The following is a 27,408-nucleotide window of genomic DNA, read 5'->3' as shown; positions in this document are numbered from 1 at the left end:
GTACTAACCAGCTGTGTGACCCTGGACAAGTCACCTCACCTCTCTGAGCTTCCATCTCCTTTACAGAATGATGTTGCGGATGGTGTGCCACGCACTCCGAGTCCCCAGCAGGCCCTGCTGCTGTTCGTGCTTATAGTTTCATAGACATGTTTCTTCTCCCTCCAACTTCCTGTCATTTTCTGTAGCCCCTCGCACACTGCCCTGCACGCACTAGGTCCACAGGACAGCAGAAAGAGCAAGGGGCTTTGGAGTCCATTTTTCATCCATTCCATAAATATTAACCAAACACCATGAAGTGCCAGTTGCTGGGGTCTGGAGACCCAATTTCTCCTCTCAAGGGGCTCACAGTCCAGCCAGAGAGGAGACCCAGAGCAGTAACAGATGAGACAAGGCAGGTGGCAATTACTGCCGTCAAGCCCAAGGGGCGTCCCTCCACTTCCGGAGTAGGCCCAGGACTGGCTCGAGGGTGCCCAAAGGGTGATGCACGCCTGACTCTGTGCCCTGGAGGAAGAGTGGGAGGGAACCAGGTAAGGAGGAGAGCCATGTCACAGGCTGGGGAATGGCTTGTGCAAAGGCCCAGACGTGAGACACGCTGGAGGAGGTGCTGAGAAGACTGCACCATGGAGGCGAGGACAGAAAGAGATGAGGTCTGAAGAATCACTAGACGTGGGATCTGAAGGGGCCTTTCCACCCAGGCAGAGGCGTCTGAGCTCTATCTAGAGGACATGAGAGACCCCTGGAAGCAGGTAAAGTGTTCTAATGGGACTTCCCCAGTGGTCCAATGGTTTAGAATGCGCCTTCCAACCTGCAGGGGATGCAGGTTTGATCCCTGGCCGGGAAACTAAGATCCCACATGCTGTGGGGCAGTGAAGCCAGCACACCGCAATAGTGAGCCCCACCGCCTCCCCACTGAAACGGAGATCCAGTGCACTCAAAATAAAATAATTTTTTTTAAAAGATGAAAAATAAAGTGTTCTGTAGTTCTACTGTTAAGGGTCCGGGGAGGGGACGTGAGCTACGAGGACAACAGTGGAGGCAGACAGGTCAGAGGCCACCGCAGTGATCCAGGCAAAAGATGGAGGGGCCTGAATCTGGGATAGTTTGGAAACTCCTTGGCCACCTACGAGGCAAGACCCTGGGGAAGGGATTTCTACTCCTGGCCACCATCCCTCACTCCTAAATCTCAGTAGCAATGCCGAGTTCTCAAGGTAGCAAGAGTAAAGAGGGATTAAAAGAGAACATAATACACTGATATAAATATATAATTCTCTTTTCCTTTCAGTTGTGTCCGATTCTTTGCAACATTATGGACGGTAGCCTGCCAGGCTCCTCTGGCCACGCGATTCTCCAGGCAAGAATACTGGAGTGGGTTGCCATGCTCTCCTTCAGGGGATCTTCCCGACCCAGGTATCGAACCTCGGTCTCCTGCAGTGCAAGCAGATTCTTTACTGTCTGAGCCACCAGGGGAGCCCACACTGATACAAATCCATAATTGGACAAATAAACAAAGGAGGGAGAAAGGATCGCTCTTCCATACACTGAACTGCAATGCCGTAAAACGGAAGAAGGAAATAGAGAAGTACCACGTGGCAAACACCCCAGGAACAACTGCTGCAAATGGTATGTACCAAAGGATGCTAAAATTAATGGACAAAAGTCTGAGGAGAAACAGGAAGTGCCTCATTTCAAAGGCTCACTCCTCAGATGTATTAATCGACAAGGGAAAGACAGTGATTGTAACCTTAGAGGGAGGAACCTGGCCGACACAGCATAACCAAATGGTCAAGGCTGCCGAGGAGAGGAGATGTCGGAGCACTGAGACAGGTCTCCGTGTTCAGCCGAGGCCTGGGGTCAGCAGCCCCCTGGCTGCCCCTTGGCTGACCAGCAGAGCCGAAGTGCCCTTCCACATTCAGCTAGCACCTGCTGCGAGAGCCCTCCTGTCTCCAAGTTCAGCATCACCTTGACCCCGAGGTCCCCTCCAGCAGAGGCACCCACAGGTCTTCACATTCCACATGCATGTTAACCCTGTGAGTCACGTGCTCTCAGGGTCCCTAACGCCCATGGAGAAACTGAAGCTCAGAGAGGCGAAGGCATGCACTCAGCATCACACAGCAAGTGGAGCCCAGGAAGGACTGTCTGGCCGCCCCAGGCTGACTGCTCCAGCCTGGGTCCCTAACTGGACCACACCTCTTCCTCAGGAGCCTGGAGGCTGACAGGAGGTGTTGACAGAAAGCTGCCCTGGCGCTCTCTCTGCAAACAGGGGCGGGACGGACAGCCCGAGCCAGGCTGGGGCCATGTAGCCTGAAGATGGCAGCATTTGCATCTCCAGGGTGCCTGGGGCCTCAGTTCGGGAAGAAATGCATTCTCACTATGGTGTGAATGACTAATAGCTAGTCCTTTCCTCAATGGGAGAGAGCACATGGGGTTATACGGGTTCCTGAAGCAGGAGAAACGAGAAGGTATTAAACAGAGAGACTATGAGCCCGCCCCCTGCCCAGGTGCCTCCTTTTGGGAGTTATGACCCCTTGAGGGCCTCACTCATCAGCTGCAGGCTTTCACTTCATTCTTCACTTAAACAACAGATATGGGAGCCCTCCACAGCTGGTGGCTGTGTCACTTCTCTGGCTTGGATGCCACCAGGGACAGGGCGTTTTGCTTATCAGGGGAGTTCATTATTTAACCACGGTTACTAGAAAGTTCCTTCGAGGGGTTCCCTGGCACACTTGCCCCTCCACGAGCAGCCCCTTTGGTTAAAATATGGCTTTCCAAAGGCTACTGTGAGGCACGGATGTGGGAGACAGTGTGATGGGAACCCAGGCCTCAGAGTCCAGAGTTAGATTCAAGATGAGGCTTCGTCCCCAGACTAGGTGGGATGGGGGACAGCGGTCAAGATATCACCTCTCCGAGACACACTCTGAGCGAAGCAGAGCCCGGATGCCCAGCTCCCGCGGGCCCTGACGTGGACTCCCTGCTAGGACGGTCCCACGCATAGTCCCACCCCTGCAGTGACTATGGGACTCGGGGATAAAAATTTTTTAGAAGGGTGAAGTCAGACAGAGAAAGATAAATATCATATGATATCATGCATATGCGGGGCCTAATTTTTAAAAAAATGATACAAATGAACTGATTTACAAAACAGAAACAGGCTTACAGATACTGAAAACAAATTTCTGGCTGCCAACGGGGAAAAATGCCGGGGAGGGACAAATCAAGAGCTTGGGATTAATATATACAAACTACTATATATAAGAGGGGCTTCCTCAGTGGCTCAGTGGTGAAGAATCTGCCTGCAATGCAGAAGATGTGGGTTCGATCCCTGGGCCAGGAAGATCCCCTGGAGGAGGGCATGGCAACCCACTCCAGTACTCTTGCTGAAGAATCCCCATGAACAGATGAGCCTGGCGGGCTGCAGTCCACGAGGTCGCAAAGAGTCGGACACGATTGAAGTGACTGAGCACACACATGTATAAGATAGATAACCAACAAGAACCTACTGGGTAGCACAGGGGACTCTACTCAATATTCTGTGATAACTCATATGAGAAAGGAAGCTGAAAAGGCATGAATACATGCACATGTAGAGCTGAATCACTTTACTGTCCACCTGGAACTAACACAACATGGTAAGTCAGTCAAATTCCAATACAATTTTTTAAAAAATAAATGAATAGAATTTTTTAATGTAGGGATTTCCTTGTCGATCCAGTGGTTAAGACCAGGCACTTTCACTGAAGGGGGCATGGGAACTAAGATCCTAAGATCCTGAGTGCAGGCAAAAACAATTTTTTTTTTTTAAATTTTTCAAAAGGGACAAAAGAAGCCAGGCTCTCCCCCTCCTCCCGTCTGTCTGTGCCCACATTCCTCCAAGGCTGACCCACCCCCGCCCTGTTCTCCCAGGGACACTAGGCCGCTGCATCCTCCCACCCAGGCCTCCCTCTGCCTCCATCCAGGCCCCCTCCCTCCCTGCGCAAGGCTGCAAACGCTTCTGAGGGCTGGAACATCTGGCTAATGACGGGGAAAGTGCTGAGACGACAGGTTATTTCAACACTGCCATCATCCGTTGGGTATTTCAACACTCAGTGCTTGTGCAAGAGACATAATGGGACCTGTCATAAACTCACGCCGTCTCAAAGCTCGGGCACGTCGCGGCGGGGCCGCCTGCAGTTGCTGGGGCTTCGAGATAGGCACTGTCTTGGGGCCGGCAGCCTCCTTAGGGTTATTTTGGCTCCACTGCACAAGGCCCCGGAGAGAAATCTCAAGGTGTCAGAGAAAACCCAGAGCAATTACCTCTCGGGGTAATTAGATGGTGGCTGAGATAGACCGCCGCCTTCCTGCCTTCCCTCCTCCTCTCCTTCCCTCCTCCTGCCTGCCAGGGACAGGGAGGGGGGGCAAGACGGGAGGACCAGCCTGTCCCATCTCACCCGGCCGCCCCCACCTCCCCCAGCCCCCTGCGGGGAGGAGGCTGCAGATGACCTCATGGAAGTAGCAGCTGTGAATCACTGCCCTGACCATGTTCCCACTTCCCTGGGGGAGGGCAGGCATGTGGGTCCTCAGAGGACCCATGGCTCAACGCCCCCCAGCTGCACCCCCTTCCCACCAAAGAGCTGCAGGGAGGTTCTGGGACCCCCCACTCCCAGCCTCTCTGCAGCAGACCGGAGTCACAGCTCGGAATCCCTGATTCAGCTCAGCCCCCATCTGAGATTTCATCTAACTCCCAACCCCCCCGCCCCAGCCTTGGGAAGCCAAGTGGAGGGTGGAGGTGGCGTAGAGCCAGCTGCAACAGGGAGGTGAGGTCCAGGGGAGGGGCACTGCCAGCCAACACACCTGGGGTTCAAGCAATGCTGAGTCCCCCCATCCACCCATCCCCAGCTCTCATGGGGTGAATCAGAGTCACTGCCTTGAGCTGGCAAAGTCACAGAGGCGAGTGATCAGAGACCCCAGCCCGCCAAAGCCAACTGGCGCCCAGGCTGAGCTCCTCCAGGCTGAGAGCTGGCCCCCACCCTCCTCCTGAGCCTCCACCCCCATGCCTACCCTGACCCAGACACACACATCTCCAAAATGTTCACAGGAAAGGGTCTGGGTGGGGAGCTGCAGGGACCCTGGGGATAACAGGCTGGGAAGGGAGCTGAGGAGTCACAGCCCTAGAGATGAGGGGGCAAGAGGGGCGGGATGAGGATGCCAGGGAAAGGGAGAGTGGGGAGAAAGGCACGCAGCCTGGGCCAAGCCATGGGCCAGGCGGGGAGCGTGCAGACCCAGATGTGGCCAGGCCTCAGGCAGGGAAGGCGCAGGGGTGGGGATTCCTTTGATTGGGTGCTGGGGAGCCAGAGAAGGTCTTCGACCACCAGAGTTCCCAGAGCATAACGGTGCCCTGAGCCCCTTCTGAGGCTCCATCTGGCAGCCAAAAGAGCAGGTAAAGAGTTCCAGGGGAGGGTAGAGGAAGGCAGGAGGCCAGAGCATGACCAGGAAGCCGGACAACAACCAGACGGGGGACAAAGGCAGAATGTAGGGGGTTGGGGAGAGAAGCACAGAGCCGTGTGGGCTGGAGGACATTTTGGTGGGGGGCGGGGTGGGGCAGGAATCCCAGGATCAAGTTCTATGCTAGGAACGCTGGGGTGAGGAGGGGGCCCTCCTAGAAACGGGCCACAGAGGTGGGAGGGGCTCACATGGGACTTGGGGATCTTTGTGGACATCAGCCCCCCATGGGACCCTAGCTGGTGCCATGCTCTCCACCAGCGGGACACTCAACTGTTGGCCTTGATGAGACTTTTGGAGCTCATCAGATATTCCCCAAGGGACACACCAACCAAGAAAAGGGTTCTATAACGTTCTTGGCTTCTGGTTCAGGACCCAAACCCCTTCCTCCCCACAACAGCCTTCTCTCCCTGGATCCCACCCGCTGGCCCATCTCCTCTTTTTCCAGATTCACCTCCCTTAGCCTCTCGCAGGCTTCACTGAAGCCCCACCCCCAACACTCCGTAGGGTCTTCAGAGCAGCCCTCCCCAGCCTGCAGCCCCCTCGGCTGACTCCACAGGACCCCCACACACAGCCCATGCCAGTCCCTCCACTATTCAGTCTGAAGCTCGGCTCCCACCCCCCTGCTCCCCCCAGGCAGGCTCCCACGGCTGAGTCCCCACAGGAAGCGTGGCTGCCTTGCCCTCAACCAGACAGCCGCTAGTCCTGGGGCAGGGAGCTGTCAGCAGAGCTGTCACGTCCCCTCTGCCAGAGGCTGATTTCCAAGTGTTGTTTTTATAGGAGAACATCACCACCTCCAGACAGGCAGTGGCTGGGCAGGGCCACAGTTTCCTCTGACTGGCACCTGGGTCAAGCTGATACTCACACTTGTCTTATGTACTGGGGGCTTTCACCAGCCCCTTGTACAGGTGAGGGACATGCCTCTCCCAAGTGGCGGGGCCCAGTCCAGACATCCCTGCCCTCCAATGCCTGGGATGCCCTTGACCACAGTCCAGTAGCCTCGAAGTGGGTATGACCCTGGCCTTGGAAGTGCCAGTCCCAGGTCTGCCCTTGATTATTGTGCCATTGTCTTGGGGAGACATTTACCATCACGGGATTTCCTTTTTTAAAATATATGCGTGTGTGTTAGTCGTGTCCAACTCTCTGTGACTCCATGGACTGTAGCCCACCAGGTTCCTCTGTCCATGGAATTCTCCAGGGAAGAATACTGGAGTGGGCTGCCATTCTGTTCTCCAGGGGATCTTCCCGACCCAGGGACTGAACCCGGGTTTCTTGCATTGCAAACAGATTCTTCACTGTCTGAGCCACCAGGGAGGACTTATTTTTATTTTACATTTTTTCCGACCTCTTATTATAAAACACATCTTAAAATTAATGAATAGCTTATGTTTTGGTTTTATTTTGTTGTTGTTGTTGGGTAGCTAAGTCATGTCTGACTCTTTATGACCCCATGGACTGTAGCCTACCAGGTTCCTCTTTCTATGGGATTCTCTAGGCAAGAGTACTGGAGTGTGTTGCCATTTCCTTCTCCACCGTCACAGGATTTCTGCCTCCTCCTCTGCAAAGGAGGCAGTGGCTTCCATTTCTCTGTTGAGGACGTGGTGTCATGACGTGATGGAGGCAGGCCCTTGAGCACAGGCTGGTCACTGGTCTGTCAGCTGTGCCTGGAAGCCATCCCTCCTCTGTCCTGGGCCTTGTTTTCTCGTCTATAAATGGGGTATGATGCCCTCTGTCTCATTCAGAGCCCAGGGTGGGGTGCACAGGGGGTTCTGGGGGATCCTTTCAGTGACGGTCAAGGTTCTAGAACCATCTACAGTGCCCTGACAGATCACCTCCCCAGGGCACAGCTCAGCAGCTCTGAGGCTGGACCACCAACCCCTCGCCGAAAACAGGCCCGAGGTCTCAGTAAAGCCGCAGCCACAAACCCAGAAATGAGCCCCTTCCCCAGGGGCCCTCAGGGAGCTGCCAGAGCCAGGCTCCGGGACTCTTTGGGGGCTGGACACCCCTGAGGCTGGGCAACTGCCCAGGGGACACCGCAAGCCCCTACCCACCCAGTGGGGGCAGAGCAACTCTCCCCCTCACCCCACCGCTCATCCTCTCCCCATATCCCCACCTGCCCCCAACCCCAGGGATGCTCCCACCCAGGACCTCTTCTTTGCCCTGGACGCGTCCCTTTCATTGTAAGGCACATTCAAGGGATTTGAGACTGAGCCCCACGACAAGATAACCAAATACGGAGGGAGGCAAAGGCGCAAGCTACTCAGGATGGGGAGCGAAGGAGGGCTGGGACAGTGGCTCAGAGGAATGGCTGCATCTCCTAATCCAGGCTCAGTGCCAGCCTCTGGGGTCAGAGGTCCCCGCTCCCCCCTGCTCTAGGAAACACTCTCAGCCCGCAGCGGGTGGCCCCCAGGGTGAGGAGAGGCCCCCAGCCCTGTCTGAACGGGGTGCTGCAGGAGGCCCCAGAGGGTGCCCCGTGGCCCCGATCCCCCCGGGCGCTGGAGCGGCCTGGCCGCCTGGCATCCTGCTCATCCAGGGCTGGCCGGGACACTGGCAGCACAGGCCCCGGGCCTCGCGTGGCCGCCTCCCCCACGGCTCCGCCGGATGGCACCGTCTCCTAATGCATCTGCCTGTTTACATTCCCCCAACGAAAAGCAGCTTTGTTTATGGAAAAGAGCTATTTTAGTTCCACGTTTTCTCTCTCAACTCCTCCGGCTCGCAGGCAGAGTGGCTGCTGCTCTCTTGAGGAGCTGAGACGCGGATGGAGCCCGTCTCCTCGCCCGGGGAAGGTGCCTCAGGCTCCCACGTGGGAGACCCAGGACTGGGTACCAGGGTGCAGGGCTGTCTCCTCCCAGCATGTCTCCAGGAAAAGCACCAAGGTCCTACATAGGTCAGGCAAGTCTCCCCTAGGAGCAGGACAGTGGTCCCTGCAAGCTGGTGACTTGGGGCACCACCTCCCTCAAAGCACCCCCCCACCCACCTTGGGCTTCTCAACGAGGAGCCCAAGTTGAGGAGGCTCCTCCCCCTGCCGGGTGAATAATGTTTTCCCCATTATACAGATGAGAAACTGAGGCTCCCAGAGGTGAAGTGGCCTCTCTGATGTCACAAAGCTAGAGACAGCCAGGGGCTTAACTCCAGATCTCACACCTGTTCCCCACCATGCCGCCCTGGGATGGGAGGAGATACGCCTACCTGATGGGAAGGAGTCGGGTAGGACTCCATCATTACAGCCACTTCTGTAAAAATCCACGGTAAACATTTCCTGCCAGGCTCCGGAAACAGCGAACACAGCGTGAGTGGGAATAATCAAATTCAACCACATGGGTGCTTCTCCAGAGGGAAGCTGTTATTTTCCAGATGGGAACCCCAAAGATCGGAAAGGGTAGGAGGAATCAAGCCATGACATTCCTCCAAGAAATAACAAGGGGTGGGTTCCCTACACCCAGTGCGCCTGCCTCCCCAGGTGGGAGAAGAAGGGGTGCTGGGTGACAGCAGAGGGGCCTACCCAGGGCTTGCCATGACCCCCTGTTGGATGCCTTTCCCACCCTCCCTTCCTCCGTCCACGGCCCTGATCCCTTCCTCTGTGGGATTTGTGGTTTCTGGTGCACACACGTCCCCTGGATTGCCAAGGCAGGTCAACAGTGGTCACCATGACAACAAAGAAAAAGAAAGGTTGATGGAGGTGGGACACAGGAGCTGTCATCAATGACTAGCCAATGGATGAATGAGCAAAAGGACGAATGGAAGATGAGGAAGCAGATGGCCCCAGGCAGGCCATTGGATTGGGCTGTGATGTTAGTTCTTGGATCGTGCCAGATAGCAGAGTTCCCTTGCCAGTCAGAGCCTCCCCCTCAGTGTCAAAGAGTGCCCATCCATCATTCCTTTGCCTGCCCAATGCTGCTGAATGTGCCCCCTATGTCTGGGGAGTCTCCCACCTTCTGATTGTCCATCTTCTTTCACAAAAACCAGTCATCTCCCAGCCTCCCTTGCAGCTAAGATTTAATCATATGATGTAGGCTCCTCCAGTGACACACCTGTTAGATTCAGGGTGGGAGAGGGTGACCCAGGAGGCAGATTCCCTCCAGTCTAACTGGAGGGAGGTGGATTCCCGTGGCATTTCCAAGGGCAGAGCTGTGACCAGTGTGGGAGCCCGTGGGGGGCCTGGCTCCCACCTGCATTGGGATCCTGGGGATCTTGTGTTCCAGGGGAGTCTGGGCTACAAGGTGATTTTGGGTAAATTCTTTGTGTGCCTCGTCCAGCTGGAGTTGGCTTCTGGGTCTGAAATTCCAGACTCACAGTGATGGGGTAAATGCCCCCAGGAAGTCTTATGCAGGCCTGGCCTTGTGCGGGGCAGCAGTTGGGTGGGGAGGGAATGGACGTCAGCAGGCTGGGCCCTCCCTGGCTTGTGAGGGACCAGGACAGGCATCTGAGTGGCGGGGTGCCCTGGGATCCCGAGGCCAGCCCCTGGTTATGGGTGTGGCTTTCCTCTCCATGCCTCTGCCTCCCTCCCCCAACTCCCACCTCCACTAACTCCTTCTCCTCATCCTTTAAGACTCAGCTTCTCATCATCTCTTTCAGGAAGGTTCCAGCCCCACCCCTTTGGGGCCAGGTGCCTCCATGGTGCTCCCAGGTCACAGGAGCTGCCAATGCCCTTCCACGCCGTATGGTAACTGCCCATAGCCATACCTGTCTCTCTACTAGATGGTGACCCCTTGGGGGCAGGGGTCATGTCTGGTCCACCCTGAGCAGTTGCACCAAGCATAGTCCTGGCAGTTAGGAGCCAATCAGGGAATCTTTGCTGAAAGACTGAGTGGCAGTGAGCGTGCTCACCCTAGGGAGAAGCCAGCAGTCTCTGGGCTCCAGAGAGGAGTGATGGCAGGGTGGCCTTGGGGCTTGGTGACCACACCTACCCTGGCCAGAACCGCCCCTACTCAAGCCAGGCTCAGCTTGTGCCTGTGCAAAGGGGGTGTATAGGGTGGGGCAAAGCCTGCCACTTCATCCCCTGTGGATTTCTCAGCAAATCCAGTGGGGAAAAAAATTCCCAGGAAATAAATCTGGAGCCACTGACTGGCTTCAAGGCCCCCATTCTACCACACTGATCTGAACTTGGACATTTCAACCTCTCCGTTTGTTTGCTAGGGACATTTGTCAAGCAGATGCCCAGGTAGGAGGCAGCAGTAGAGATTCCCTGAGTGCACTGAGTAGAAGTCAATGCATCTCTGGAATCACGCTTTCCGCCTGACATGTAGGCAGGGGAAGTTCCCCAGAAGCTCTTGGAGGGAACCAGGCCAGTGTCCAAGGCTGCAAGAGTCAAAGCATGAGGGGTCTCGGCTCCTCCATGCAGTGGCCACCAGAGACTCACGTGCTGGTCTTGCCAGCTGGAGTCAGGAGGGTCATGCTGACCCCTGCAAGGCTACACCAGAATGATCCACAGCCCCTGGATGGTGGAGGAACATCAAGTCCTTTCCAAGATGGCTGTGGAGTCTTGGATTGGGGACAAGACTGGTCGCATCTCGGTTGTCCTTGACCGGGAGCCCTGCTTCTACTGAACACCAGTTTGGAGACGGTCTCGGCTCCTTGTTTAAGATGCCTTAGTCCTCCACCACGGCCGCCCTGATATGGAAATTCTTTTCCTTAGCTTCTATCCCCAATCCCACTCACACCAGGCATCTGTGTGGGGAGTAGGTTTACTGACGGTTGGAGAGGCAGAGGCATCTGCTTTGTAATTATAGGAACCTGTTAAAATCCCTCCCCCTAGATGTCTGTCTGCCATCTCTGCCCTGCCATTCCCCTTTCCCCCTCCTCCTCCCGCCCCTCAAATCCTGCCTCCTGTCAAAGCACAACAGCCCAGCCCCCGTGGTCCTGTTCTCTAGAGAGTCCAATCAATTTTCTGAAGCAGGAGGATTCACTTCTCAAAATGATGGGGTTTTTATCCCACTGCCCTGATACCAGACTCATCATCACAGAAGACACAGTAGTTCCTGACACTTCTTGCTTTAGGGGCATCCAGAATTGAATGGAGCCCTGATCCAGACATCAAGGAGCCCCGAGATCAGGGAAGCCCCTCAGAAGACCTCCTGGGCAGAGCAGACGGGAGATGCTTGGAAAAGGGACCCACGGTACAGACCCAGGGAGGATGGATGAGGGCAGCTCCCTCTACTTGGAGGAGCCACAAAGCTTCACCAACGAGGTGACGGGAAAGTCATCCTTGAAAGGTCCACCCAGGGAGGAGGCAGCGGAAACGGAATCCTCCGTCAAGTCCCAGCTCAGTCTGCACTGTCGTCGTCAGACTTTGTGTCTGCCTCTGTCATCAGACTGGGAGCTCCTGGAAGGTGATCTCCTGTTAAGGGCCAAGTCTCAGTACTTCTCAGAAGGAAAAAAGGGAGGAAGATGAGTAGGGGTGGGACCTGCCGGGACAATGAAGCATGACAGGCAGCCCCACCCCGTGTGCTCCTGAGCTCCAGACCTGATGCTCCAGGTGCGCTGGAGCCAGATCTTAAGCCTGGTGACAGTCTGGCTACAGGAACTCCCTCCTTAGGCCAACGGACAGTAAAGGAGTTTTAAAAGCAGAATTTTGCTGTGGTTTTTGTTAACTTTTAATTTTGAGATATTTCAGACTTTCCAAAAAGTTGCAAATATAGTACGAAGAATTCCCATATAGTCTATCCAGGATCTCTAAATATTAACATCTTACACAATATGATGATCAAAATCAGGAAACACTATGACCTAATCAAAACCCTTACTTGGATTTCCCAGGTGGTCCAACTCTTGTTCTTTTTTCTGATCCAAGATTCAATGCAGGATCACTTTGCTTTAGGTTGCCACGAGCCCTTGCTGCTGCTAAGTCACTTCAGTCGTGTCCGACTCTCTTCGACCCCATGGACAGCAGCCCACCAGGTTCCCCCTTCCCTGGGATTCTCCAGGCAAGAACACTGGAGTGGGTTGCCATTTCCTTCTCCAATGCATGAAAGTGAAAAGTGAAAGTGAAGTTGCTCAGTTGTGTCTGACCCTCAGCGACCCCATGGCACGAGCCCTTAGCCTCCTTGAATCAGAAACAGTTTTTCGTCATTGTCTTTCATGACCCTGACACATTTAAACAGTACCGGCTGCTTGTTTTCTAGAATGCCTCTCTATTGGCATTTTCTGATGCTTCTTCACCATTAATTTCAGGGTAGGCATTTTTGGTAAAGATACCACAAAAGCAGGTTGTATCTTTGTCACTGCATCATACCAGGGGGCACGTGATATGTTTGTCTCTGATATTGTGGATATTAATTTTGACTTCTTGATCAAGTTGTCTGCCAAGTTTCTCCAGTGTAAAGCTGCTATTTTTCCCTTTTGCTATTAATAAGTGTCCAGTGGGGAGGCTACTTTTAAGACTCTAAATATCCTGTTTCTCATATACTTTTTTTTGTCCATCAATTTTAACATCCATTCATGATTCTTGCCAGAAACAATTCGTAGTGTGGTATTTGCCAAATGGTGGTTCTCAAGTCCATCATTCTTTCTACATGTATTAGTGGGAATTCCACTAAAAGGAAAAGAAAAGCAGGGTATCCACACAACGGAAAATGGTCTGCAGGGATCAAAATAGTCTGCTGTATACATTGTAAATCACATGCCAGACAAGGGACTTGTATCTAGGATATATATATTAAAAAAAAAATCCTTCCAACTCAATAATAAAAAGATGAATAACCCATTGGGGGATTTTTCTTTTTTTTTATTTTTTCTTTTTTATTTATTATTATTTTATTTTTGGCTACACTGGATCTTCATTGCTGCATGCCAGCTTTCTCTAGTCAAGGGGATCAAGAGGGCTACACTCTAGCTGTGGTGTGAGGGCCTCTCATCGAGGTGGCTTCCCTCGTTGCAGAGCACAGGCTCTAGGGCGCAAGGGCTTCAGTACTTGTGGCTCGTAGGCTCAGTAGTTGTGGCACACAGACTTTTAGTTGCCCTGGAGTATGTGGATTGCATGGTATATGAATTATATCCCAATAAAGCTGTTATTTAAAACACACACACAAGGCTTCCCTGATGGCTCTGGGGTAAAGAATCTGCCCTCGAATACAAGAGACATGAGTTCGATCCCTGAGCCAGGAAGATCCCACCTGCCAAGGAGCGACTCAGCCCGTGCGCCCCAGCTATTGAGCCTGTGCTCTAGAGTCCGGGAGCCACAGCTATCGAACCCAGTACACCTAGGGCCTGTGCTCTTCAACAAGAGGAGTCAACAAGAAGACCCACACCACAACTACAAAGTAAGCCCTGCCCTTTGCAACTAGAGAAAAGCCCGCAGAGCAACAAAGACCCAGCAAAGACAAAAATAAATAAATAAAATTATTTGAAAAATAAAACACACACAATAGCAGCAACGCTCTTGCAGCCTCAGGGGAGGAAGAGGCCTCCACATACCCGCTCAGCCCAGCCAGCTCCACTCCTGCCTCCAGCAGCCGCTCTTTCCCTGCAAAAGTTACTTGCTCCCAATAAGCCAAGCAGAAAAACAGCACTCTCAGGCTGAACCAACCCAGTACCAACTGGACAGAGTTTCTCACGATTCAGACTAGGGAGATTCAAAGGACTTCCCTGGTGGTACAGTGGCTAAGACTTCCACTGTAGGGAACTAAGATCCCACATGCTCCTCCTCCCCTCAAAAAAAATCCCAAATTCCTATCCTAGACTAGAGAGATTCACAGGTGCATTTTGATCAGCTATCTCTCCCGTCCCTGGTGAAATATCCTGAGCCAGACTGTGGTTTTGTGACTAGAAGTCCAAGGTCATGAATCAACATCATCTACTTATCAAGGCCAAAGGCTGCGGTCACCGAGACTGTAGAAGGAACAACTCATACTTCTTGGCGCCTTCACGCCAGAGGGCTGGGCCGCACCCCAGGGCCACGGGGGGCTGCGCACAGGAACCTGCCCGACTAACCACACGCCGCCCAGGGCCATAGCTTCCCCGCCGCCGTCATCGCTGTGCCGCCGTCACGGGTGTGCCACTTGGAACCTGGCAGTCTAATTCTCCACTTACTGGGTCAGTGACTCCTGGTGGGTGATTGAGGCCGTGCCAGGCCAGCGCTGGGCTCTCTGGCTTTGGCTCTCTCGCTCTTGTTTGTGTAATGTTGTAAAACACGATACCACGAGAAGTGAGAGAAGTGGGAGCTGGGGGTTAAAAAGTACAAACTTCCAGCCATAAAATAAATAAATGCTTGGGATGGAATGCACAGTGTGGGGACTATCGTTAATCATACATTTGGAAGATGCTAAGAGAATAGGTCTTAAAAGTTTTCATCCCAAGAGAATAGGTCTTAAAAGTTTTCATCCCGGGACTTCCCTGGTGGTCCAGTAATTGAGACTGTGCTTCCACTGCAGGGGGCGTGGGTTCGATCCCTGGTCAGGGCACTAAGATCCCACATACCATGCGGAGAGGCCAAACAAAGTTTTCATCCCGAGAAAAAAATTTTGTAACTAAGTAGTGACGGAGGTTAACTAGTCTTCTCCTGACGATTACATTGCGATATATACAAATATCAAATTACTATATTGTACACCTGAAACTAATCCAACGTTACAGGTCATTATAGCGAAAACAAACAAACAAAAAACACAACTTAAATCAGGACCCCTTCCCTGGGTTAAAGCCCTTCCCAGGATAAAGACAAGGTTCCTGAGTTTGACCTGATGTGTCTTCTGGAAACCCCACAAGCTCAGAGACTTCCCAGCTCATGGCCACCACAGTATCCTCACACTGGCCTTATTTCAGCTCTTCCAATTCCCCTGTCCCCTCTCCCCTCCAGGCCTCTGGACAGCCTAGTAGTTAATTCACTCTGTCTTGAGTCTCCGGCTGAAGAGAGTTTATGGAAGCCTTCTCGGGTGCCCCAGGACGCCTGCACATCTTTCCGACACTGGTCAGCATGTTAACGTCGGTGAGATTTTTAATGTCTGTCTCCCTACCCAGGCTGTGCACCCGCTGCGGGCAGAGGCCTGTCTGCTTCACCCATACTGACACCCACCTCAGCTGGCCCAGAGCCTGGCACATGGCAGTGATTCAAAAAGCCTCATAGGACTTCCCTGGTGGCCCAGTGGTTAAAAATCTGTCAGCCAATTCAGGAGTCACGGGTTCAGTTCTTGGCCCAGGAAGATTCCACATGCCAAGAGGCAACTAAGCCCATGAGCGACAACTACTGAGCCTGTGATCTAGAGCCCACGCTCCGCAGCAAGAGAAGCCACTGCAAGGAGAAGCCCGCGTTTAGGGACTAGAAAGTAGCCCCCGCTCGCCGCAACTAGAGAAAGCCTGTGCACAGCCACAAAGACCCAGAGCAGCCAAAAACAAAAACGAGAGGAAAAAAATGTTAAAAGCCTTGTAGACAGAACGAAAGAACGTTGTTCTAAACTCTCCATGAAGCCCATTCTCACGTTCAGCTTCCTAAATTTTCCCATTCTCCCCAAACACAGATCAGATCGCAGCCCTTCTGTGCCTAGAACCCTCCAGAGGCTTCTCACCGTGAGGATAGTAAAATCCAAACTCCTTGCCTTGATGGACAGGGTCCTGCGCAGCCTGGGCCCTGCACCTCTCTCTTGGATCGTTAGGGGAAGGCCCTGGAGGGTGATAAGCGGAGAAAGGTCTTGACTTCTGGGCTGCCACTTTGACCTCTTTATGCCCTTTGACCTCTCCAGTTCATTTCCTCCTTGTGCCAGATCAGTCAGAAAACAGGGCCAGCACTGAGCAGGAAGAGTCACCTGCCAGCCGCCCAGGGGTCTGCTCCCCTGCAAGACAGCAAGAGGTGGACGGTGGGCGCCGGCTGTCCTGGTGCAAAGGAGCGTCTTATCCATGACATTGTTCAGAATTGCCAGCCTACGATGGCAATAACAGAGCAAGTGATAACAGAGCAAGCCGACTCTGAGTCAGTTTTGTTGTTACTAAATTCTCTACAGATAAGGCACCCCTTTAACACGTGCACCTAGGGTCCCCCACTTAGCATGTCGCTGCTTTTGGGGACCACGTGCACCATTCACTCCCCTCTCCATCAAGCATAGGAAGAGGGAGGCTGCAATCTCCAGTCCACCCCTCAAGGGCTGTATGATGTAGGACGAGGCGGACATGGGCATGGGTTTTATGTCACCCCTTAAGGCTGGGCAGGACAGTCATTTCCTGCCAGGTAGGGGAGTGGGGACTCAGTGACGTGATCACACTGCAGGAATTCAAGCAGTGACAGGCTCTCTGGATCCGGGCTTGGGGAAGGGCTCTGCCATCCCCATAGAATCTGTTGGCTTCCTCTGTGATAAGCACGGGGGTTCTGAATTCTTCTTTTGAGCCCTTGTAGAGGCGGGGAGGATACTGGGCTATGGTGCTGACAGAGGGGGAGGCGGGTGGGAGCAAAACAGGAAGAGCCTCTGAACATTCTTCCTGGCTATTCCCTCTACCGGGCACTCCCCTGACCTATATACATCTCACCCTCATATCAGGGAGGCCGAGTTCTCTGCGTTTTTCTTCAGTTGAGTAAACTGGGCCAGAGTTATAGCCAGTGGGGAGTCAGCTGGTCAGACTAGGGGTGGGGGCGGGATGAGAGGGGTCTGTGCCACTTTCCTTGTTGGTTCCAGTTGGCCTTCCTAAGCCTCTGTCCCCCCCAACAATGGAGCTGGAACAAACGGCAGCAAGAAGGAGCAGCCGGGGACTTCGTTGGTGGTCCAGTGGCTAAGACTCCGAGCTCCCAATGCAGGAGGGCCCAGGTTCAATTCCTGGTCAGGGAACTAGATCCCAAACTAAGAGTCTGCATGGCACAACCAATGATCCCACATGCCAAGATGAAGACCCCCGCAGCCAAATAAATAAATAGTTTAAAAGAGGAAGAAGAAGAGGCAGGATAGGGGCTCTGCTCTCAGAAAGGGTCAGATGAGAGCCCGAGTCATGGCTAGTTCGGCAGTGGAAATCCTGTGCACTGTAATACTTCATCAGAAACACCCTGAAGGAAACCCTGCCCAAACAGGCAGAGAAACCTTGGCCAGGAAAACAGATTTCTATTCCAGTTTCTGCAGGGGGATTCAAGACAGATCCAGCCGCTCACATCCAGCCCTGGTGAGAGGCCCACCACTGGCCCAAGCCTGAGCACACACATTTTGATTCACTTTGTCCTCACCCCAACCCTTGGAGGGAAGGACTGCTTATGCCCATTTTACAGAAAGGGGAACTGAGGCTCAGAGAAAGGCTATAACTCTCGGAAGGAAGCCATGTTCTCAGCCTTCTAGCCCAGGGCTCTTTCCACGGAAACACAAACTCCAACCTTCCCAGCCCACCCCCACTACCCCCACTGGTTCCCTACACAAGCCTCCTCCCCTCCATGTTCTCAGCAGAGAGAAACATGATCTGATCGACATTTTTTTTTTTTTGATTGACATGTTTTAATTACTCGGGCTGCTGTGTAAAGGATGGATGGCAGGTAGAGGAACTGTGACTGCTCCAACATGCAGGCAATGGAGGATGGCAGAGGAGACTGGGGTGGTGGCCGTGGAGATGGTGACCAGTGAATGAGGTATATCCTGGAGCTGAAACTTACACAGTGTAATGTCAAGTTAGAGGAAGAAGGGGTAGGAGATGGAGGTGTCAGGATCCCAAGTTTCTGGCCTGAGCAACTTGGTGGAGGGTGGTGATATTTCCATTTTTAAAATGTGGCCACATCGCACGGATCGAGAGATCTTAGTTCCCCAACCAGATATTGAACCTGGGCTCTTAGCAGTAAAAGCAGCAAGTCCTAACCACTGGACCACCAGGGAATTCCCAGTGGTGATATTTCCTGAGAGGGGAAAGAGTAACAAGTGAGTTCACGACACGGGGAATTGGGGCCTGACCCCTGAGCTTCCCTGATAGCTCAGACGGTAAAGAACCCATCTACAATGCAGGAGACCTGGGTTCAATTCCTGGGTCGGTAAGACCTCCTGGAGAAAGGAATGGCAACCCACTCCAGTATTCTTGCCTGGAGAATCCCATGGACAGAGGAGCCTAGTGGACTACAGCCCATGGAGTCACAATCAGAGATGACTGAGCGACTAACACAACCAGTAACAACATCCCTGGAGTTAGATAGGAAGAGGTGTTGGGGCTGCGAGCTGTGTGGTCTGGCTCAGGGCTGAGTGCCAGTGGGTCAGAGGGTGAATGAATGACTGGAGGGGCCAGATGGGGGCCAGATGGGCACGTGGGTGCTGTTGCTAGGGCCCTGAACCTTGGAGTTACGCTTGAGGACCTAGGAGGTAAGACTCTCTGTGTAGAGAGACCTCACATCTTGCTCTTCCTCCTTGAAGGTGCAGGAGAACTCCAGGGCCACTGAGGACTTCCACTGACATTCCTGCAGTCTCAGGGAGAGAACAGGCATTGGTGCAGGCAAGAGGGATAGAGGTGGCGTGGGGCAGCCCCTGGTGGGGAGGAGGTAGGGAGGCAGGGAGGTATGGCCTGGGAGCCCCTTCCTCAGTCTGTTTGCACAGCTGTCCAGGCTGAGCTGGGCAGAGTGAGTCACTGGCCACCCTCTACTCCCTCTACGTCCTGGGGAGGGTGCCTTGTTAAGGCAGGGAACTCAGTGACTGAATCCTGGCCCTGGGGACCATCCTCTTTTCTCCTTCCTCCCCTCCCTCCTCCCGTGCTTCTCAGAGCCCCTCGCAGAGCACCCCTGCACCTAGAATGTCCTCTCCTCCCTGCTCCCTCCCTGCCGCCTCCCAGGGCCTAGATCCCTTTCCCCTCCTATCTTTGACACTCCCCATCTGAATGAGTGGCCATCTCTCTTTTCTCTGTGTCCACCACCCGGTCCCACATCACAGCCTATAGGAGAGCATCCATTTCCGGTCCCACACTAGATGGTGATGGCTGAGGACACATCCTGGGTAGCGCTGGCATCTTTCACCCTCGCACCCTGCACAGAAGCAGGTGCTGAATCAATGTCCGGTGTGTTCAATGAAAACTGCTTGATTTGGGATGCCCCTGGCAGTCCAGTAGTTAAGACCTGGCACTTCCATGGCAGGGCACACAGGTTTAATCCCTGGTTAGAGAATTAAGATTCCAAGTGCCACACTGTGGGGCAAAAAGATAAATAAAATTTTAAAAATACAATACAAATAAATAACAAAAAAATTTAAAGGGCTGATTCATAGTTCTCAAGCTCTGAGTAAGACCTCTCTCTCTCTCTCTCCTTTTCCTCTGAGATGATGGGTGTCCAGGCTGGGGGTTGGAGGGCTTCTTCTCCAGGAGACTTGCCCCAGCTCCAGATGGTTAAGGAATTTTTTTTTTTTTTTCCCTCACCCAGTTCCAGGTCTGCAAAGTGCACCACCCAGCCTTTCCTCAAGCCTTGCTGAGCCGTGGTGCTCACCGTACGGCAGGCACTGAGCTAGCCTCTCGGCCTGAGTTATCTTGGTGAGTCCCCTCAGCATCCCCACAACATGGTTGAGGGGGTACATTCAGAAAGGTCAGGGGACTCAGGAGGGTCACTGACTTCCCAAGGACAGTCAGCAGCCACCCGGTGACCAGTCTGGCCTCGGGGCCTCCGCTCCCAGTCACTGCCTTCACGTGCCACTTGGAGGGACCTGGGCAGGACCCAGAGCATCACGGGAGGAGATGACATGACAGTCACTCCGCTCCCCAGTCCCGCCCCCTGGCAGGTGTACCTCGACCCCCCCTCTGTGACGCCCCCATCCCAGGCCAGCCCGAGAGCCAAAAGCGCAGCATCTCCAGCCTGGGACGGAGAGATGCAACCCTCACATCGACACCAGTAACGGTTTACCCACTTGGCTTCCTGTTAGGTTTTGTTCTTCCTTCCCTGAAGGGGTGTCTCTTATCTTAAACTTCTTAGGGGGTTTTTGGCGCCGGTTGTTTACTATTCAGTGACAGTTGGTGCCAGAACCAGCCTCTTGGGACAAGCGAGGCGGAGCCAAGCAAGTCCCCTCGGTCACCTGCATGGCTGCAGGATCCATGTTGGATGGGACATGCCAGGGCCCATGCAGTCAAGGACCCCGTCCAGCTGCCCTGCTGTGTCAGGCTCCGTCTTCCACACGGGGTTGACATGGGCGAGTGGAAGTGAGTTGGCCTGTCCTGAGCTCCTTCCGCTGTGGGGAGAAGGCTGCTGCTGCTAAGTCGCTTCAGTTGTGTCTGACTCTGTGCGACCCCATAGATGGCAGCCCACCAGGCTCCCCTGTCCCTGGGATTCTCCAGGCAAGAACACTGGAGTGGGTTGCCATTTCCTTCTCCAATGCATGCAAGTGAAAAGTGAAAGTGAAGTCGCTCAGTCGTGTCCGACTCTTAGCGACCCCATGGACTGCAGCCTACCAGGCTCCTCCATCCATGGGATTTTCCAGGCAAGAGTACTGGAGTGGGGTGCCAGGGGAGGAGGCAGGGAGCTGCAAAAAAAAAAAAAAAAATCCACCAAGTAGATAACTAAGAGGCACTGGGTCTCCTGGGCTCAGGGACTTGTTATGGTCTCTGAATTAGGACCTCTGGGTTCTTTGTGACAAAGCACAGTGAGAAATTGGCTACAGAAACTTAAGCCTCCTATTTCCTTGGGTAAAGACCTCCTGACGCTGGGGGCTAGGAGCTCCATCGGACCCCATGGCCCAGTTCTAAAAAGTGTCCTTCATTCTCTTGGGCTCTACCCTGTCCTTATCAATCTGCTCAGAACGCTTGGTGGTCTGGGGCCACATCCACACCTAGCCATCCTCATCTCTCCCAGACACCAGAGCCCTTCATCAGCCTCACTCAGCACTGCCAGGCTGCCCGCCCATCCTCCTAACAGCTCCTGTCCCCAGATGCCCATCCATCTAAGATACACCACCTCCTGACCAAACATTACTCTGCCTCTCACCGTGGGAGGCGAGAGTCTGGATTCCTGATCACCAGTCACTGGAGGTCAGCCAGCTCCCAAGCCCCCTGAATAGCCCTCGGGGCCTGTCCAGGGTCCACATTCAAGGTCGACCCAGATCTCACTAACCTTGAACCTCTGTCCAGTTCTCCCAACCTGTGCATGTAAGAAACAGATGTGACGAGTGAGCAGAGAGGTAGAGATGAGTCGGGTCCAACTGGAAGAAATTCCCCTACACCAGGGACAGAGGCATGGCCTCGGACTGGGTTGGCCAGACTCTGACCAGGGACTGAAAAGGAGATTTTTTTTGACTTGTTATCTTGAAACAGATTCCTTCTGCCAGGGAGAGCTCATGGAACCAGACCCCTAGAGTCCAGACTTTAATTCAGGCAATGAAAACTCAGAGGAAGGGTCCAGATGGAATCGAAAAAGCGTGACCACTCTAGAACTCTGAAATTTTGCAAAGAAGGCAGTGCCTAAGAGAATCATGGCATTTCTCAGATGTTGCCACAGATCATGGCCGTGTAGCAGGTAAGGTGTAAGTGAAAACGCAACACCTGAGGAGGGAGGAGACAGTGAGAGAGCCAGGTGGCCGTCTTCAGTGCCCCTGCTGCCTGGCTGCCCCCGCCCCTCAACACACATGTGCGCACACACACACATGCACACACACATGTGCACAACCAGGTAGGGAAGTGCTACCCGGGAGGTGATTGAGGGAGGACAGAGAAAAGCAAGGGACGGAGAGACAGCTGAAAATGCAGAAACCGATGCTCACAAACTGCACTGTGAAGGCTCAGGTGGGGACCGCACATGCCCAGGACCACAGGTAAGATGGGGACACCAAGGCCCCTGGGAGTGGAAGGAAAACTGACTTGTTTGAAAGTTTCTGAAGTCACTCATCCGCTTTCCCATTCATTCCCTCAACAAACATTTATTGAGCATCTTCTAGGTTCCCTGGTGGCTCAGATGGTAAACAATCTGCCTGCATTGCAGGAGACTTGAGTTCGATCCCTGGATAGGGAAGATGCCCTGGAGGAGGGTATGGCAACCCACTCTAGTATTCTTGCCTGGAGACTTCCATGGACAGAGGAGCCTGGTGGGCTACAGTGATGGGGTCGCAAAAGAGCTGGACACGACTGAATGACTAACACGTCACTTTCACCTTCACTAGGTTCATAGTCCAGCTCAGAGCCAAGAGCACAGACTCTGGGGCCAAATGGCCTGAGTTCAAATTCTTGCTCTGCTTCCACCCCCCCTACCCCACTACCGCCCGCCCCCCTGCCACCCGATTTATGTTTACTGTTGGAAAATATATATCACACAAAATCTACCATCTGAAGCATTTTTCAATGAGCACTTGATCAGTCTGTACAAAGGGATGGTCTATGCTCCTGGCTCCACCTAGCAATATGGTTTCCAGTGCTTTCTGTCTCCTGGGGGGCAAAGGCTGGGAGGGACATAATACTGTGGATAGAAATCCCGGGACCATGGGCTTGTCCCAGCTGAGCCTCTCTTAGGCAAGTTGGCTTCCTGTGTGTGTGTGTGTTGTGGGGGTGAGTCCCCAGGGAAGAGTCCCTGCACTTCACTCCCGCACCTCCCCAGCCTCCCCTCTAACTTTGAAAAGCTCAGAGGTTGGGCCACCTGCGAAGTGACTGGGGGAGGGGGCAGAGGCAGACTGGACCCTATGCTGACCACTCTGAGATGCAAATCCCCAGGGGGAAGTTGATGAGTGGTGGGGATCAGGGCTAGGGGGCTTTAGAGGAGCCAAGGCCTGAGGGAGGGAGGGCTGTGATGAAGACCTAAGAGGTGAGAATGGCCAGAAATACGAAGCCTGGAGGGACAAGGTCACCTCTCCCACAGAGAAGGGAGGGTCCCCTGCTCTCCTCTGCAGGGACAGAGCAGTGAGTGTTCAGGAAGGTGGGTTTGGCCTGGCTCAGGAGACAGATGCTCACCCAGAAGACGTTATGGGCTCTGGAATGTGGAGGGAATGCAATGACAGGGGCCTGGCAACAGGCAGGAGGCGATGAGGGCCCCGCCCCGTCCCCACCCAAAGCCTGGTCCTTCTCACAGGATCACAGGTGACTAGAAGGGGACTCTCCGAATGTCCCCACTGGAAATGCCCTTCCGGTGGACAAAAAAAAAAAAAAAAAAAAGACCGAAACCATCTGTGGTACAGACTGGGGGAAACTGAGGCTCAAAGAGGTGGTCCCAGCCCCTCCCCACCCCCACCCCGCCACCCCACCCCCACCCCGGCGTGCAGTCCTGCTTTGCCCCGCCAGGCAGGTCCCCTAAGGGAAACCCTCTTAAAGAGTTTTTCCTTTCGCGTGAACTCACAGCCTCCATCCAGCGGCGCGGTCTCAAAGGTGAACATCCCTTAAATGCGTTACAGATGTTCCTCCTCGCATTTTTGGCTACCGCGGCGCGGCGCGCCTGGAGCGGAGGCGGCCACCGCGCGATCCAGGCCGCGTTTTCCGTCCCGCCCGCCAACTTTTTCAAGCTGTAGTTATTTGATAATGATTTTTTTTTAAACCTCTCCCAATAATTGTTATCCTCCCCGCCCGCCCGGTGCAGCTCAGGTGATGGGCACAGGACTGCAGACGCCTCCTCCTTCTCTGAGTGCCGAGCTCCCGCCCCAGGCGAGAAGCCACTGTCCAGGCGCTTCGGCAAAGCCAAGGTCGAAGTCCGTGTCTGACCCAGCCCGGCCGGCAGGACGACCCCTGACTGCCCACAGTGAGGCCTCCGCAGAACCCAGCACCCTCCTCCTCCCCTGCTCCCCCGCCCTCGCCCTGCAGCCCACTGTTCAGGGTGTATGGCTGTCTGATGGATGGCTGAACAGAGAGGGTGTGCTGGGCCCAGCGTTTCATGCTGCAAACATTTATTAGGCACCTACTGTATTCACAGGCCCTCTAGCAGAGTGCTGGCCTCAAACACAAGCAAGATCCCTCTGCCCTCAGGGATCCCTGTCCAGAGGAGACTGGGGCCACACAGCCCTTATCTGGGAAGACTAGAGGGGCATCCAGGGTGGGATTCCAGACAGAAGCAGCTCAGAGGGGCAGGACTGTACCAGGAGGGCTCAGCTCCCAACAGAACTCCTCCCGGCCCCCATCACCTGCAAAGGGTCACCACCAGCCTGGAGGAAGGCTCTCTCAGAGCCTTTTCTAAGAAACTGCGTGCTCAGTCACTCAGTCGTGTCGGACTCTTAGTGACCCCATGGACTGCAGCCTCCCAGGCTCCTCCGCCCATGGGATTTTCCAGGCAAGAGTACTGGAGTCGGTTGCCAGTGCCTTCTTCTAAGAAGCTACAGGGCTCAAAAAATTGGGTCCTCCAGGTGGGGTAGGTAGGGTCAGGGCCCAGGCTCGCTGAAGCCACCCAAGCAGACAGCTGAGAGGCAGGCCGTGGACAGAAGCACTGAATCTGTTTGGAGTTTGCCCCCCAAAGGGAGGAGCTGGCTGGGGAGCTGAGCACCTGCCTCCCCACCTGAGGATCACGTGTGTTTTTGATGCTAAACCACAGTGGTTTGAGTGGAGCCCTTTGCCGGGTTAATGAGTCCATGTTCAGCTTGGTTACACCCCCAGAGAGCCCGAAGTGCTTTCCTTAACCCTGGATTAAGCTTAAGTTTTAAAATGAATACATTTGAGGTGGAATTTGGGCATCCAGCAGCAGGGGGTGAAAGAGGAGGAAGTGAACGGTGAAAATGGCAGAGGCGCAGGGTTGGGGGTGCTGGGAAGACTGGGGTGCTGGCTGGGGGCTGCTGCTCCAGAAAGGGGTGTCCTTGGACAGAATCAGGGCGCAGGGTGGGTGGGAGGTGTACCAGTAGTCCCAATGTCTGGAGAGGATTTTCTGGGGTGTCTGGGAGGGGCCCTAACTTGCTCACTGATAGTGGTTCCTCATCCTTTTCTAGGTAAAACCAGTCTCTCAGTGTGGCTTCATGGGCCTCCTCTGCGGTCTGTCCCTTACACAGATCGGTACCAGCTCCTGCCTTGGCCTGGTCAGAGCAGTAGAGCTGATACACGCCCTGCCAAGGAATCACTCTGGGTTCAGAGAAAGCCACAGAGTTGTAACAGCAAGGCAATTCCCTGGCAGTCGAATGGTTAGGACTTGCACTGCTTTTCACTGCTGGGCACTGGGTTTGACCAGTTGAGAACTAAGATCCCCCATAAGGAGCAGGGTAAAAAAAAAGATTACCCCCGCCCCCTACCCTGGGTGCCACCTCCAGCCTGAGCACACCTCCACTGCTCCCTGGTCCTAACACCCCCCATGTTGCACTTTCTTACATCCTTCTGTGGAATGCCTCCCCACACACCCCCACCAGGAGCTCAAATACTCATTCACATTTTCTGCCCAATTTCCACTCAGCGAGTAACAGGTAACACCTGAACTTTCGCATAAGGCACCAGCAGGACCAAAAAAAAAAAAGACAGAAAAAAAAAGTTTGCTGAATTTTCCTTTCCCTAAAGTATTCTGAGATGATCAACTCTTCTTCGTATTTGTCCACCACTGCTAAGCCTCGAAGTAAATTCTGTTGATACTTGTGATTCCATAAATGGTATATTAAATTCATCATTTGACAATTTAACTGGCAGCCACCTAATAAATTTATTTTGCAGTTCTATTTTTAAAAATCCAACATTTTTGAATCAGAAAATCTAGAAAGAACTCTTTCATTCTTCACATAAGTTTTATGATTTAGGGTTTTAAATAGCTTTTACAATTTTCAATTTTCTATGGGCAGGGCGTATCACCTGCCCAGTATGGTAGTTGCCCAAGGCCCAGATCAGAGATGCCTCCTCCAGGAAGCCTTCCAGGCTCCCTAGGCTGGGTCAGGTTCCCTCAGCCCCTGGACTTCCACTGTTGCCACTCCAGCACACAGTCTGTTTGTGAATCTCTCTCCCTCACTGCAAGCCTGTGGGTGCAAGAAGTGGGGTATCATTCTTCCTAGTGTCCCCAGCAGTGCAAAGAAGCTGTCAGGAATGGTTGGAGAACTGAACACCCATCCACAGGATTTCCCTCCTGCCCCAGCTTGTGGCTCTGAGTCTTTCTGGGATTAGGTATGCCCAGCTGACTCTTTGCAAGCCTGCCCACCCCAACTCGCTGCACCCCCAGTGGGTGTTAGGACCCTCTGTGGAGCCTTGGACAAATCCCTGTCTTCCTGTCTCCCTGAGTCAGCCGCAGCCTTCACATCATCTCCCAGAGATGTCTCCCCTTCCAGTGTAGCCTGGAGGAGGGGGATCAGATGCAGGGTCGGAGGCCCCTTTGTCTGCACGGAGGCAGGATTTATCTCAGTTTGGGGAGGTCCGGGGCCCCGGAGTCCTAGATCATCATTAGTTCCATCAAAGAGGCGGCTGTGATCTGAAGGGGCAAGATGCATCGTGTCCAAATTGGAAACAGCCTGGTGGGCTCTGGGGCAGGAGCCCGGGCGGGGAGAGGGCTCGGGCCGCCCTGGGGGAGCCGGGACACCGGAGGAGTCCCACAGACAGTGCACAGGAAGAGGAGGAGGAGGAGGGAAGGGAAAACATTCCGCTCGGGCTCCAGGGAAGAGAGCCGCGCAAGATGGAGTGGAGCCAAGCCTGCAAGTCAGCACGACCTCCCCAAGGAGGCGGGAGGAGGTTGGGGTGGGGAGGAAGGGATCCCGCTTACGGGACAAGGGCCTACCGTGTGTCTGCCCCCCACCCCCCCTACTGTGTCCACTCTGACTCCCCAGCTGCCGAAATGGAAGGCAGAGCTGGGGTGCCTCGCTGAAACAGTGGAGCAAAAAGGAATTTGGGGTTCATCAAGTTCTCCATCCTGGTACATCCCTGTTGGCGGCCAGCACAGAGGCTGCACTCTGATGATCAGCTCCAGGTTTAACACAGAGATGGAGAAACAAGACAGAAGTATCTTCTAAGTATTGGGAAGGGGCGAGATTAGCAGACAGAAATGAAAAGCAAATGACACGTTCAACTAGAAAAAGAAATTGAAAAGATCTTTCCTATCCTGTTGCTTTTTGCTGATAATCATGTTCTTTCTAGACACACACACCCCCGTCTCCAAAGGTGTCCTCTAAGCTCTGTACCCCAACAGGTTTCCTGGCATCTGACCCCCACAGTCCCCAACAAGCCCCTCTC

At 53.8% G+C, this 27,408-nt stretch overlaps 2 long non-coding RNA genes across 2 annotated transcripts; both read left to right on the top strand.

Moving 5' to 3' along the window:
* The first annotated feature begins 3,925 nt into the window (after positions 1-3,925).
* LOC112444338 (uncharacterized) lies at positions 3,926-12,044 on the top strand. The gene is made up of 2 exons (XR_003032668.2): positions 3,926-8,764; positions 11,425-12,044. It is a non-coding gene; the product is annotated as an uncharacterized lncRNA (long non-coding RNA).
* A 2,021-nt stretch (positions 12,045-14,065) lies between these two features.
* On the top strand, positions 14,066-18,909 carry LOC132343871 (uncharacterized). The gene is made up of 3 exons (XR_009492874.1): positions 14,066-15,397; positions 17,897-18,001; positions 18,768-18,909. It is a non-coding gene; the product is annotated as an uncharacterized lncRNA (long non-coding RNA).
* The last annotated feature ends 8,499 nt before the right edge of the window (positions 18,910-27,408 follow it).

Source organism: Bos taurus, chromosome 25 (assembly GCF_002263795.3).
Source record: "Bos taurus isolate L1 Dominette 01449 registration number 42190680 breed Hereford chromosome 25, ARS-UCD2.0, whole genome shotgun sequence".
Lineage (NCBI taxonomy): Eukaryota > Metazoa > Chordata > Mammalia > Artiodactyla > Bovidae > Bos > Bos taurus.
This window is presented reverse-complemented; position numbering and strand designations above follow the sequence as displayed.